The 13,972-nt window shown below is 35.3% G+C and overlaps 1 protein-coding gene and 1 long non-coding RNA gene across 7 annotated transcripts in view; one reads left to right on the top strand and one right to left on the bottom strand.

The window, feature by feature from the left end:
- DACH1 (dachshund family transcription factor 1) overlaps positions 1 to 13,972 on the top strand; it is a 352,413-nt gene that overhangs the window by 198,576 nt on the left and 139,865 nt on the right. The window lies entirely within an intron of this gene.
- Positions 2,431 to 9,778, bottom strand: LOC135409822 (uncharacterized). Its single transcript, XR_010428373.1, has 2 exons — positions 7,546 to 9,778; positions 2,431 to 2,529 (listed from the first exon to the last, which is right to left on the bottom strand). It is a non-coding gene; the product is annotated as an uncharacterized LOC135409822 (long non-coding RNA).

The following is a 13,972-nucleotide window of genomic DNA, read 5'->3' as shown; positions in this document are numbered from 1 at the left end:
AAAGAGCAGACCAAATGATAACGAGTAACATTGACCAAAAGCAATTACTTTAAAAGGATACTAGTAAATATCTGAGAAAAATGATTCCTTTGACTAGTTGTTTGTCAGGCCCTGTGTGGTTTTTATTGATTGCTCTTGAATATATAGCCCCCATGATTGAAAACACTGCTAGTAATGTCTTTCTTTTTATTGTGCTGAGAGTATCTTATTGAGAATAATAAGAAAGAAATTTATACAGGAAACAAATACACATTGGAGCTTTAAATTAGCCAAAAGTGGTCTATAGATTACCTGTGATATTAATTTTCTAGAATGTCTCGTTTCTAAAACTAGTATTTAGAATTAGATGACAAAATATCAGGCCTTAAAAGTTGCATATTAAGTGTTTGTTTATTATGTGGTTTGTTTCTCCCTTTCTCTCTATCTGATCACCTCTGTGGAGCACTGTAATTCATCTTCTGCTATGAAGTATGCTAAGTTTGAAATGAGTCATAGATAGGAGTTGAGCCAGTACTATTTCTTACATATGAATATTTTATCTATGTAGGTAACTGTTTTGTACTCCACAATGAAAGATTTCATCTTAGTGTGAATGGCTGGCATCTCAAAATGCCACCAGTCTATTTAAATGATTAGGATGCTCAAGAGAATGAAGACAGACACAGGAATGGATATAAGCAGCAGGCTGCAGTGTTATTGACTTAACACTGGAAAGGTTTGGAAACAGTAAAAATCTTCCCAGACTCCCCAGCTACACGGACCCCCAAGAGGATGAAATAAAGTTTGTAGGATTCAGTTCTAGGATTCTTCTTTGCAAGGTCTTTGAGTATGCTTCTCTCCTTGATTCTCCCATAGCGAGGCAAAAGTTACCAAAGGGAGACATACCTTTTTCAGTTGCAAAAGTTTGCCAGCAAATTTCTGTGTTTCATTTATTATTACATACTTTACTAGCAGCCCTTCAAAATTACGAAGGAATAGCTAGGGCTTTACATTACTTCCAGATTTTCCTATCAATTGAACTAAAACTCCAAGATACTTTAAAATCCATTAGACTCCAAAGGGAAAAAGTACTTCATGACTCCAGTAGTAATTGTTCAGTCAGTCCTGAGTCATCCTTGGGAAAACAAAAACCAACCTGACATCTCTAGTTCCCATACCCCAGTTACACAGAGGGAGAGTGACGAAGCAGACAGATAAAAGATCTGGATAGAAAAAGATCTTTTCAGAAATTTAAATTAGCACGTGGAAAGTCAGGAACAGTAAAAGATGGACAGTTTTTGAAAACAAAATCTATGTCTTTTGCACCTATAGTAGGAAGGTCTTGATTTACTTTTCCACCTGAGAAGTGAAAGCAGGTGTTACTATGGATAACGAATCTTCTGTCTATTCTGCAGAACTCACCAAAAGCCTTCATTGGACACCTTTTTAAGGCAATTTCACAAGCCTTGTGTCCAGGATATTTGTATTAAATCTCTTCTCCCTTGAATTGCTTGGTTCTTTTCTCCTATACACTTTTATTGCATTAGATCCAACATTTTTCTTAGTGATTGAGAAATCAGTATCTGTCTTTTTGGTATCCATACAATGCTTGTATGGTTCGTTCTGGCTTAAAAGTCCCCATTCATCTTGTTTCCAGAGATGTGCCACATCAAGATTTTTTAAAATATTCAGGATTTTTCAGCTGGTTTTGCATGCACATCAGATTTACCAGTACTTTCTTGATATGAAAGGGAGTAGGTACTTTTTTATTTATCCACAAATGTGGTTTGTGGAGTAAGGATGCCAACAACAGAATTTATCTTTTTGTGTAGTGCTCTCACCAACATGCTCAGTCACTTTTGGGTTAAGTATTGTGCCATATGCATACTGTGTTACTGGTTTACTTAATCAGTAAACCTTGATGAGACCACCCCAGCAACATACTGACCATGGTCAGGTGCCCGTGCACCAAGGTCTACTGGCCAGAGCTGAGCTAGGACTGGGTAGGAACCTGCCTTAGTTCTGATATTGAACAGATGCTGAGGGTCATCCTACAGAAGGCAAGTAACTGGTCCTGCAGGAATCATCTGAAGTGTGGCTGGACCTGTTGGTACAGCAGTGCTAAACAGATGTCACAGAGGTGGCAAAGAATGTTTTGCAGTCCATGCATTTTCCAAAATAGTATTTAAATACCCCAGAATGATTTTATATACATACATACATACAGATATATATATATATACACACACATATACCTATAGATATGAAATCTAGGGACCAGTAAAAACTGAAGTTGTTTGCAGACAGTACCTTTAATCCTCATGCATATCAGAGGTTTCCCTAGGTACAGACAGAACTACTGCTGTACCAGTACACCAACCAGGCTCATGCTGGAGTCTTACACTCAGGGATACAGGATGGAACTCCTTGGTGTACAGCTGAAACCTTGACTGGGAAAAGATGCAGGAAAGCAGCTCTTTATTGAAATCCAGAAGTGCCATCTAATGATCGGTGATGGTGGTAGTAGTGGGAAATGGTGGGGGAGGAGAACTAAGGGAAAAAGAGAGTAAGAAAAGAAAAGATCAGGATGGGAAAGGGCTGTTAGTTAAGAATACTATTCAATATGATTCTTTAGTTTGTGGCTGTGACTGATCAGCTCTTCTGTCTTAATGATGTTGCTGCAGGGTTTGCATGGAGATGTACACTGGACAGGTTAAGATTCTGGGTTGTCTGTCTTTTGTTTATCTTTGTATGCCAAAGAAAAGCTGATTTGCCAAATTAACAGATGTGAGTAACTAGGGATTACATTAAACATTTTTTTTTGTATTTTCCAATTTTTTTCATAGCCATTACTATATGTGTGACCTAGAACTGCATTTTTTGGCTATGACATGCCAAACCCTGTTTCAGTACTGGAATGTCCCTGTGATGTCACCACCTTCTTCCTGTTTTGCTGTTTATTGCTGGTGTGATGCAATTTTTGTGGTGTTCTCTTTCCCCTCTGTCTTCCCTCCTCATCCCTTGATAACTGCTTAGGATAAATAGAATGCTTTCCTATTGTAGTAGCAGTGCTGACAGATGTGGGTTTATCAGATAGGTTGTGTGGAGCAAAGCCTGACACTCTTGTAGCCATATAATTTTCTGCAAAATTCTACTTCCAATTTTGATAAGGATTTTGTTTTGTTTTTGTAATTATGTTCACAGCTGAAGTGCTTCTGTGTTATCTTGTGGAGCAAGGAAAAAGAACACAAAAAGTTAAGCTTATGTCCAGCTTGATAGATGGAAAACTGAATGAGATGCAAGTGAGCTTGATAGCTTGACAAAGAGTGGAACAAGTAGGACATGGAAAGCTGGAGAGTCAGGATATGCGTCTTCTTCTGTGCTGGTATCAGGATAGAAGGATGATTTATGCAGAAGTCTTTTAGAACGCAAGGGCTGTTATAGCCAAATTATCTAGGGAGAACAGAGAAAAATAATTCAAGATTTATTGTTAAAAATAACCATCAATTTTTCATCAGTGATTTTCTCTGCTATGAGTCATGGCTGAATATGTTTGTGCGGGAGTGGGAAAGTAGAGTGAAGAGTATTTTAGAGACAATAATGTATTAATGTTGCCATGGATTTTGTGGTTGCTGCTGCAGAATTTAAGAATTGTCACCATAGAGTTTGGTTTGTTGTGTGCTGCAGAGTACTCAAAAGACCTGTGCTTCAGAGACTTGCACAGTTAGCTCTACAGTTTTAGGACTTTAGGTAGTAGTGGTATAAGAAATATTTTGTTTACTAGCTAGAGGCAATAGTCAGATTGCATTACTGCTTCTGTCCAGATAAAAGTGGGGAAGTTAAGCAATGAGTGAAATCTTAGATATGTAAGAAATAGTAGGAGGCAATTTATAACAACATGTCTGTAGAAGGGTCACCTTAGACATAAGTGGAACCAACAAGCTTTTGAAAAGCCTGGAGTTGAGAATTGTATCCATTAACTATTTCATATTTAGGTAGAAATATTCCATTTCCTATTCAAACGATGAACAAGTTTTTCTTCATTTTGTCCATGGTACTCAGTTAATGGACACTTGTAAGGTTATTGCAAAGTGTTTTTCCATTTTTCGTGCTATAACATTATGAAAAATGAAGTGGAAATTAGTAATATATTACCTTTTTATATGGGAAGGATTGAAAATAGTGGTATGTAACTAATTTTTTTAGAATATCTGCATTTTACAATATTCATCTACATCTCTGATGTTTTCCAAGATTCCCCATCCTTCCCAATAGCCATTGACAGTTTATTTTAAAACAGACAAAGGCCATAATGAGAAGGGTTTTTCCCTCCACAATCTTCATCCAAAATAAAGAGTTATAGCTGTTAAAAATTGGTCCTAGTGTTATTCAGATCACATAAGACTTCCTTTAATTGGCCCTTAATAAGCTTGGTTTAACTGGGATTTAAAGAAAGAACAGTGGTCATTAACATTAGCCAGATTAAGACTCTGTTAATTACCACTGAAAGATAAAGTAATATGCAAAGATGGGGTCTAAAATATTCTTGCACTTAAGCACCCAAGGAAGTTGAGAAATTTCTTGCTAACTGAAATGAATAAGTCAACAGCTCTTTCTCTGCAAAGCTTAAAAAAAAAGACAGAAGAGAGTGAGTACAATTCCTACACTGAAATACTCTGACTTAATTAGTTCTATGTATACAGATACAGTTTCTCTTTTGTTTTATTTTTTCTATCCTCCAAAATTAAATAATCATTAATATTTTGTATAGGCAAACATAGTCTAATATATATTAATATACTTGGGTTTAGGCTTTATATATGAATATCAGTACACAAATATACATTAATGTGAATACTAGTGCCTGTTAATACATAAATAAAATATATAAATGTATACATCATATTTATATATAGAGAGATCCCTTTTAAGTAGACAATATTTTTGTTATTGCACAGTAGGAATAGAATCAAAATATTTCAAGCATTGTAACCAAGTTGTTAAAAAGATGTATCTTTATAATAATGGCATTTTTGTGATATCATTATAAATACTTCAAAGCATTCCTCAGTTACCACAGTCTCTCAAGTGTCAGTGTGACATAGTATTTCCACTCTACAGTGGACTTTTGGTGAATCTGTCATGATATCCTATCAATCCCATCAAAGGAAAGTTCAAGAAACTGGCAGCATTAGATATAGATATAGAATATAGATATATATAGCTACAGATATAGATACAGATATAGAATCATCTTCTTCTATGCATGAATGGTCCCTGAGTAGTCTTCGTCAGTCAGCAAGGATTTATAATCTGAAATGAAACATTTTTAATCTCATATGATTGTTTCTTATATTTAATGTAATGAGGACTTTTCCCCACTATGATGCTAAGTGATAAGTTCTGGTTTAAACAAACTGCTGTTCTCAATTATTTCCATCTGTATGATTATAAATATTTTAAAAACAAGTAATTCCGTTTCTTCCAGAAAGTGATATGTGCTGATATGTTGTATCTCAGTTTCTTGGAATATTTTCACATTCTCGTATAGTGAGAAGGACTAACAGTTGTGCCAAACTTAATGTTATGTATTCTCACGTATTAGTGCTCTTTTTCCACTTCCATCTCTCTAAATAGACTGATGATCTTAATTTAGAAAAAAGGGACTAGTTATATATTTTCTATATTTTATTTCTACTACTTTATATAATCTTCTGTTTTCTTCAAACTGCTTCTACACTGAACAGTTCTTCAACAGGCTCTGTCTGTGACATTTATTAGGAGATACAGTAATTTTAAAAAATGATCAGATGGTAAGTCAAATAAATCCACATATTCTATTTGACTCCACTTGGTATTCAAAGATGCTGGAGTTTGTTTATTACTGTGTCTTTTTTTAGTTGTTTATCAACAATGTAGTTGAAGTATGTATTTTTTAAGGATAGGTGATGATAAATCACTACAACGTATTGTGATTTTCTTTTCTGTTTGGAATTTTGTGTAATATATATTGCAGCTTTGCTTTTTTTTAGCAGTCAATAGCAAACCATTGGCTTTCCAGATCTACTGTAATATTTTCTAAATCAAGTAAATCAAATCTACATTGTTTCATTAGCTTCTAAAGACTGTGCATATAACATTTAAAACTGAAGTAAGTAAATTAAAAAATGCATAAGTACAAAAACATACTTGATATCTTTGTATATAAATCCTGTAGTTTAGGTAAATATATATATATATATATATATATATATATAAAAATATAAATTATTTTGAAAATATGGCTCTCATATTTGGAACCCTGACTTGAGGATGCTTGGCAGATCAGAGAGTTAATCCATAGGTCATATTTTATGTTGTACCTTCTGAATATAAAGAATATAAATATAAGAACACCTGCAAGTGCGAAAGAACATTTCTCACCCATTCATACAGAAACTGCTACTTGTAGAAGACCTGGGCCCATTTGAACATTCTTATCCTCCCAAGGGTGCACCTGACACCTCCTATGCATTCTTTCTTGTACATATTTTAAGTATCAAATGATAACCATGGGCCATAAAATCTGTTGCTTTTAAAATAACAGGAACTGTGTGAACAAAAGAACTTGCCAAACTTATTGTCTCAAATAAAATAATTGAAAAACAGGGCCAAAGAGGAAGAAATATGCTTTAATCGATAGGCTATTTTTATATATGAATGGAATTCTACTGGATTAGTAGCCTAAACCCAGCCAACCTCAATCCTTTGTTAAATGCAGGTTTTCTCTTTGTAGGCTGTGCAATATGTCCTTGTTAAATTTCTCATTCATCAGTTCTTGCCAAAGCCAGCCAGTGTATTGTCATTATACCCTGAATACTCGTACTCAGAGGGCAGCCTTTGCTGTGGAGCTGTCTGTGTTCCCTGGGGACTACTTTCAGTATTTATATATGGGAATGAGGAAGGAATCAAGATAAGATCTTGTCCACAGAACCAAGAAAGTTTTAGAGAAACTTCACAGGCAGATGCTGGCTGTGGCATTTATGGCAGAAGAGATATTGAGAACAATCTTTGCAGGTGAGCTTTGTTAGTCTGCCCTAAATGCAGAGGCTTTAGCTCAGCAAACTTTTGGGGGGGAATGCAGTGCCAAACATGTTACCTATCTAGTGACTCTACATTTTTCAGAAAAGTTTAAGGTATTTTCCAGGATAAAAAGACAACTATGTTTTGTCTGCTTAAGATTTTCCCAAACCATGTAAACAAGTTTACATGTGTAAAGAATGTATAAGCAAATGTTTTTCCACTCATGCCATGAACTACCATACAATCAATTGATTCTTCATACTCTACATGGAGCATTTTGCTAGTGGTATATGGATTTATAATAGTCATTAAAATTAACAGAGTTTCACTACCACGGGGAATGGAATAATCCTTCAAATAAAACAGTGTAATGAGATAACTTTTCCTAAAAAGCACAAAATGATGCCATTGAAAGAGAACTGATTTGGATAACTTAAAATTAAAAAAAAATCAATGTTAAAAACCCCAAATAAACAAACAAAAAAACAACTAAAAATGGGCTACCTCAGATGTTTCTCTTTACATTTTCTTCTTTCCAATCTCCATGGTAAATACCTCAAGCACTTGCCAATGTACTCCTTCAATGAAGAGCAAGGCTGAAATCTGTCACAAATCATACCTAGCTGCCACAGAAATTCAAATTGCTGTAAGCACAAGTGCCAGGGGAGCTCTTACAGCGATGCTGAAACCATAATGCAACATTCACAACGAGATCATTGCATCATAATCTCCTTCTGAATGTGACTCCCTTTGTGTGTCAGGTGTTTGCATGTCAGAGGGAGAAGAAAGGGGATTGTGAGTTTAGCACAATCTGTTGTTCTGTATTAAAGTTTGTTGCTTTTTTTTTTTATATTAAAAATGACCTGTTTTTATACCGGATATTCCAAAGGCTTCCAAGCTACCTGCTGCCCTCTAATCCCTTCAATACAAAACCCTTTTGTTAGGAATATTCATGTTTTCATTTCAGACAAGCTAGTTACTTGGAATTCTCTCTAAGCCTGTAATCTTACAGAAGTTAATATATATTAAAAAAAATATTTATTTTCGGTGTATGCATCACAACTATTTTAATTTCCTAAGTGCACAATCAATATTTAAATGAAGAACATTTGATTCTTTCTCAGCTATATCAGCTTTTGAGCAGAGTAAGTTTATGAAAATCCATGGAGATCTTTTTTCCCCCCCAGATTTACAGCAGCATAAGTGAAAGGAGAATCAGGGACATATATTACAAAATGTCATTTACATTATTTAAACATCCATCAGACCTGCCTTTATTTCATGCAGTCATGCTCACAATGTATTTGGAGGTTGTTTTGGGCTTTTTTTTTGTTTTTTTGATAGCTTATCAATATAATCTAAGACCTGAATGTATGTCTTCAAAAAAACCTCAAGATACAGTGATTTTAATAGTGAAGAAAGCTGGCAGCAGGTTGATTCAGAAGAGGAAAGATGTGAATAAAGTTGAACATTGAGTGAAGGTGGCATCTCTCTCACTTGACTCTGCCACCTGATATGATTCTAATCATTAATTTTGGCTACAAGAAAACACATTTTATTCACTGTGTTATGCAACTGAAAACCATTTCGAGCTAATGGTAAGAATAAGACTAAGGATGTGAGTATAGAAAATTTCACAAAAAACCAAGAGGCTCACTTCAATTGTACTTCAGCATAATTCATTGTACTACTTTTATGATAGGAATGTAATGGTAATTATCACAAAAAAAAGAAGGATAAAAAAATGTTTGGCATTAGTCCTGTTTAACTCATTTGACTTCATAAAGTTTGGAATCCAGTTGTGCACAGTTCAAAAAGAGATAGATATCCCCAATGTGGGATGATGAATATGTGAATTACTATGTACATCTGACTGCCTATTGTTTGGCTATAGAGGGAATGAGGCAGCTGGTCACTTAAACTGAGTATTTCAGTTAAGTGCATTTAAGTCTAAACGCTTTACAGCCAAGTCGTGTGTCCTGTACCAGGAAAGGATTGTACAGGGCTGGTTTAATTGTTATCTGTATTATTTATTCTTTAACTATCGGAAAAAAATAAAATAGGAGAAATGGTAAATAAATGTATTGTAGAAGATTAAGTATCTCTGCATAGACCTGTTTCAGACCTGTGATCTCTAAGGCAGAATTCAACACATACCCTTGCTAGATGTATGGCATTGGGCACAAAGCTAGAAGCCACTGTAAGTTCCACCAAATTCAGTGATGTGAGCTCAGAACTAGTGGTCTAGTCAATAAAGCATCACTAAGGAAATAGGGTCAATATGAGTGACTAAAACCTCTTTCACCTATCTTCTGTGAAAGCATAATAATTCTCAGTGTGGAAACTAATCTGAATTCTCTCTTAAGTACTTTTTGCTCCTGCATTGGGACGGCTAGAATGAAGTGAAAGCAACATGTATTGAAAATGAAAGGAGGAATAATTGTGTGGTTCAATAATTAGGATCCTTCGGGAGTACTCCAGGGCCTCTTTCTGTGTTTTATGAATGTTTTTCATATAGTCTATTTAAGATGTAAAATGTAGAACTACACCTTGAAGTATCTCTTTGTTTTCAACTTTACAGAATAGTGTTTATGGGGAGTTTAGGGATAATTTAAGTATCTAAGTCTCAGAGGACAAGGTTAAAATCTCGCCAGTCCTTTTACAAGTCTTTGAAGGTTTGGGACAGCCCAGATAAATGGAAGTACTTTTCAAAACTGCTGGGTACTTAAGACCCAGGCTGAGCAGTTCCAGGATTTTCTTGTTCTTGATATTTCTGCCCCATCTAGCTTAGGCAGCTCCATGCTTTCGCCCCCCCCTCCCCCCTTTTCTTCTTTTTCTTTGAATTGTGAGGACTCCCTTTCTTCCTGTGCATTGTTTTGTGCATAGGAGTTGCCTTCAATTCTTTCATGCCTGCCAGCTAAAAGTTAGGTATTGTGGTATATCTGGGCCTTTTTTTTGCACCTGAGGATAAATGCCAAAGAGCAATGGTGGAAAGAAGAGAGAAAGTGAATAAATAGTTCTGCATGCTACTGAAACTGCATAGGGAATTTCGGTAGGCAGAATGCAATTATGCATTTGGAATATAGCCAGGACATATGGGTTAACACATGTACTCCTGTGAAAAGTGCCATGGGATATTTAATGACTGTAAGTTGTCAGAACTCAGTTTTATAACTCATCTGAAAGACAGCACCACCAGCCGCATGATGTCCCTTCACACCATACTGAAGCAGTTCCTCCGCATAGACTCAGGGGGAGTGAGTGAGTGAGTGAGTGGTGTCTTCTAAATTGCCGCTTCCATTTCTTGCTGCAGCTGGGCTTTCTTGGAAGATTTATATTAAAATATAAATCAAACCCAGCTTTCTTAGGTAATGAGGTCCAGCAAGTTCACTGTCTGAATCTGAATGTGAGTACATTGCCTCTGCCAGAAGTGGCTTGTTGTAAGATGATGCTTTACCAAACATTTCTTTGGAGGGGATGGTGCAACCCCTTCTGGGCTGACCACCTTTGGAGAATCTCTGATGGGGGTAGAAGTCCTGCTCAAAGTGGACTAGTGTGAGTGTGTATTAAAAAAGATAAGCATGTTAGCAAAATCTGAAGGGGACTCTTTATGTCAGCATATTATGGCATGATAAATAAAAAAATAAAAATGAGGAGTCTATATGTCAGCTACTGTATACTGTAAAAATATGAGGAATCTTACAAAACTGTTATGCAAGATAGTTGAGGTCTATGATGCATTTAATCTATTTATCTGAAACTAGTTTAGTGGCACCCAAAGCCTAAGAACAGACATTACAACCTCATCTGATTGTTATTACTTGAAGGGTTATAAACTTCTGCAGTCCTAACTGTAACTGGAGAGCCCAAAACTTCTATTATAATTTAGGTGGGTTTGCTGCCAGTAATTGTTGAAATGTAGCCTAGGCTGTGTCATTGATCTGCAACTTGGTGGATTCATCTTCCTGTAGGATGTTAATGGCAGATAATTTTAATTTTTTCTTTTTAGCAAAGACTGCTCAAAGTTATACTTTATGACCTTAATCGATGGGCTTATTTAATGAGGATGTATGGCAGAAGACAGTTTACGCCAGTTTCCTGAAGTTTGAGCATTCAACATAGTTTATGTTAGTAGTGTTTATTATGTTGGTCTTTACAGGACAAGTGGTAAAGGGCTGGATCCCTATCATATAAAACAGCTTCTGTGATTCTTGAGTAAATAAATGTATTCAGTTCCTGCATTACACCATTTTTAGGCAGTTTGATCCCCTCCTGTAGAGCATTAATGCCATTTGCCTTTGCAGTTGGGACTTTGTTTTTGATGTGGTGATTGACTGGAGTTCACCAATCATTTGTTCAGCTGTGTAAGCCGCACTACTTTCCCCAAGTTAATCATAGCAGTGTGTATGGGTGAGATAATGGAGCTAGTTGCCATACTCAGATATAATTCTGCAGACAAAATCTTGATGCAAAAGTCATGAAACTGCGCTGTGAAAGGAAAGCATTTTAAAGGCAAATGGTCAGAATATTGTAAAGTCTTCCTTGTTCTGTATGTTTATTTCAGTTTTGGTATGAAAGAGACTGTCCTACCCATTTTTTCTAGAAAAAGTATGATAGTATAACTGTTATACTTTTATACTGGAATAATGTACTTATACTGGAATAATTAGTTTCTTGTTTTCAACTATGAGAATAGCTGAAGCAAAATATAAGAAATAAAATAGAGATAAGTTCAACTATAAAATTTTAAAACCAGTCACACATCTAGCATGAGAGCTAGTTAAGAATGCATACATTCTTGGAATTTATTAAGGCACCAGTTACTTATGTGGTACCATCTTTTCTTGAAAAGTAACAAAAATGTAAAGGAAAAAAATGAATGCATTAGATATGAAAGACTAAACTATTTCTGCAACTGCAAGCTGTATAAAACAATATTTGAAAATGCAAGAAGAAATCTTATTTAAAATTATAGGATTCTGTATTGTAACCAAAGGAGAATAAATGAAAAATCTATAATGTTTCTTAAATATTCTGCAAGCTATGGAATATGCTGTGAGTCTTTCCATACCAGCGCTAGCAAAAAGTTGCAGTTTTGGTATGCTTCATTAACTGTTTGCATACAAGACAAAAGTGCTTTCTGATGAAGTGTAAAACCAACTTGGGACCAATTTTCCACAACATAAATTCAACATTCATTCCATCCCCTGATATTCTTAGATTCAAACAGCTAGGGAGGTTTTATGTCTTATCTTTTATCAATAATTATTTTTAATTCTACAATTTTAGATTATTCAGCCTAATGTAATAAGCTCAGAGTTGATTTCATACTGTGATGATTACTTTTAAAGACATGGTGCTTTCTAGAGTACTGTGATTAGTCTGGTTATGCGTGTTTTTTAAGCAAAATTCTGTATTATCATGGATATCTCTTATTAGAGTTATTTCTCTCAGGATTTATCATTGGGCCAATACATTTTATTCAAGCATCTATCCCTTCAAAGATGAATTTAAGATCAGACCTTTTTAATACTTTTTTTTTTATTTGTGGAGTTGAACTAGTTGTGTAGTGATAATGTGTGTTTTAGTGAAGTGGGAAGTGCCCTTTTAGATTTGGTACTGCGCATCTGTGAAAGTGATTTATCACGATAATGTAATTAGTGCTTCAGCAGCTCATGATTCAAATTTGTGTTTGCTGAATTCTGTGTGGTATCAATTTTTCTATTGCAGCTTGGCTGGTGATGAACTATCTTTGTATCTTACTACAAAGTATTGGGTATTTACTGAGTGAAGTTTATTTTACATTAATTATAGAGCAGTTTAGCTATGCAGAGGAGTCACTAGACTCCACTGAGATGAGAGGGTACGTGGCAAATGTGGAGTACATTTGTGTATACAAAATAATTGACATGAAGTTTTGCAAGTTACCCTTAACAGTTTCTGACTTGGAAAGAGAATATTGCAATTTTCTGTTCAGTTCTGTGTAGGCTTGTTTTTAGTTTTGAAATAGTTTACTTGTGGCAGAGAAAGAGAAATAAGAGTCTTGTGGTAAGGGAAGGGGAAAGAGTGCTCATGGTGGTCCTCTAATTGTAGAGGGTACTCTGTAGACTGCTGAGAGACCTCATTATAATCCTGATAAACCTTTTATTGTAAATGCCTGTCTTCTAGTTACTCTTTCACTCTTAAGGTCCATTTTCTAGTTCTTGCTTACTTGCAATGAAGAAAAACGTAAAAAAATCATGAGAAAGGACTTTTTTTTTTCCCCCCTCTACAGTTAGTCTTAGATCTAGTTCCTGTCTTTTGGGAAATGTTCAGGTAGATAAAGAGGTGAACAAATTGTTGATGGACAGGCAGAAGGAATCCTGAAGAAACTGGGTACTGAGATCAGAAGAAATTGAGCATAATTACCTAATATGCTATATTTGACCCCATGTGTAGCCTCACATATGCATTGAATTAATGTAAAATTGGTGCTGAATAGAACCACTGAATAAATGTTTTAGAGCCTATTAGGCTATGTCATTGTTTGAGTTTTGTGCTAGTGTCTTTCCACATGTTTAAGTCCAATACATTTTTTTTTTAAATACTGTGTTTATTCCTTTACTATGTGTGCTTTAAGCGTAGGGACTGTTAGCACGTCTGAAGTAACATCTGCTCTGCCTTTTTGTTGTTGGGTTCATGGTGTAATTAGCTCTATATTTCACCAAATACATTTTGCTCCTATACTGGATAGAGCAGCATGAAGAAAACATAAATAATTGCAGATTAGAGAAACAGAAGGCAAAGTGGGTGTAGGTGGCTTTGATGGAAAAAAGGGTTAAGGAGAGTAGAAGATCAACTCATTATAGGACATAACATTGTTAAAATTATCCTTGAGTATACTCCAGTTTCTCGCATCTGAAGTATATAATTTTCTTGTTTAATTCTACCT

This window comes from Pseudopipra pipra, chromosome 2, assembly GCF_036250125.1.
Source record: "Pseudopipra pipra isolate bDixPip1 chromosome 2, bDixPip1.hap1, whole genome shotgun sequence".
Lineage (NCBI taxonomy): Eukaryota > Metazoa > Chordata > Aves > Passeriformes > Pipridae > Pseudopipra > Pseudopipra pipra.
The sequence above is the reverse complement of the archived record's forward strand: the minus strand, read 5'-3'. Positions and strand labels throughout refer to the sequence as shown.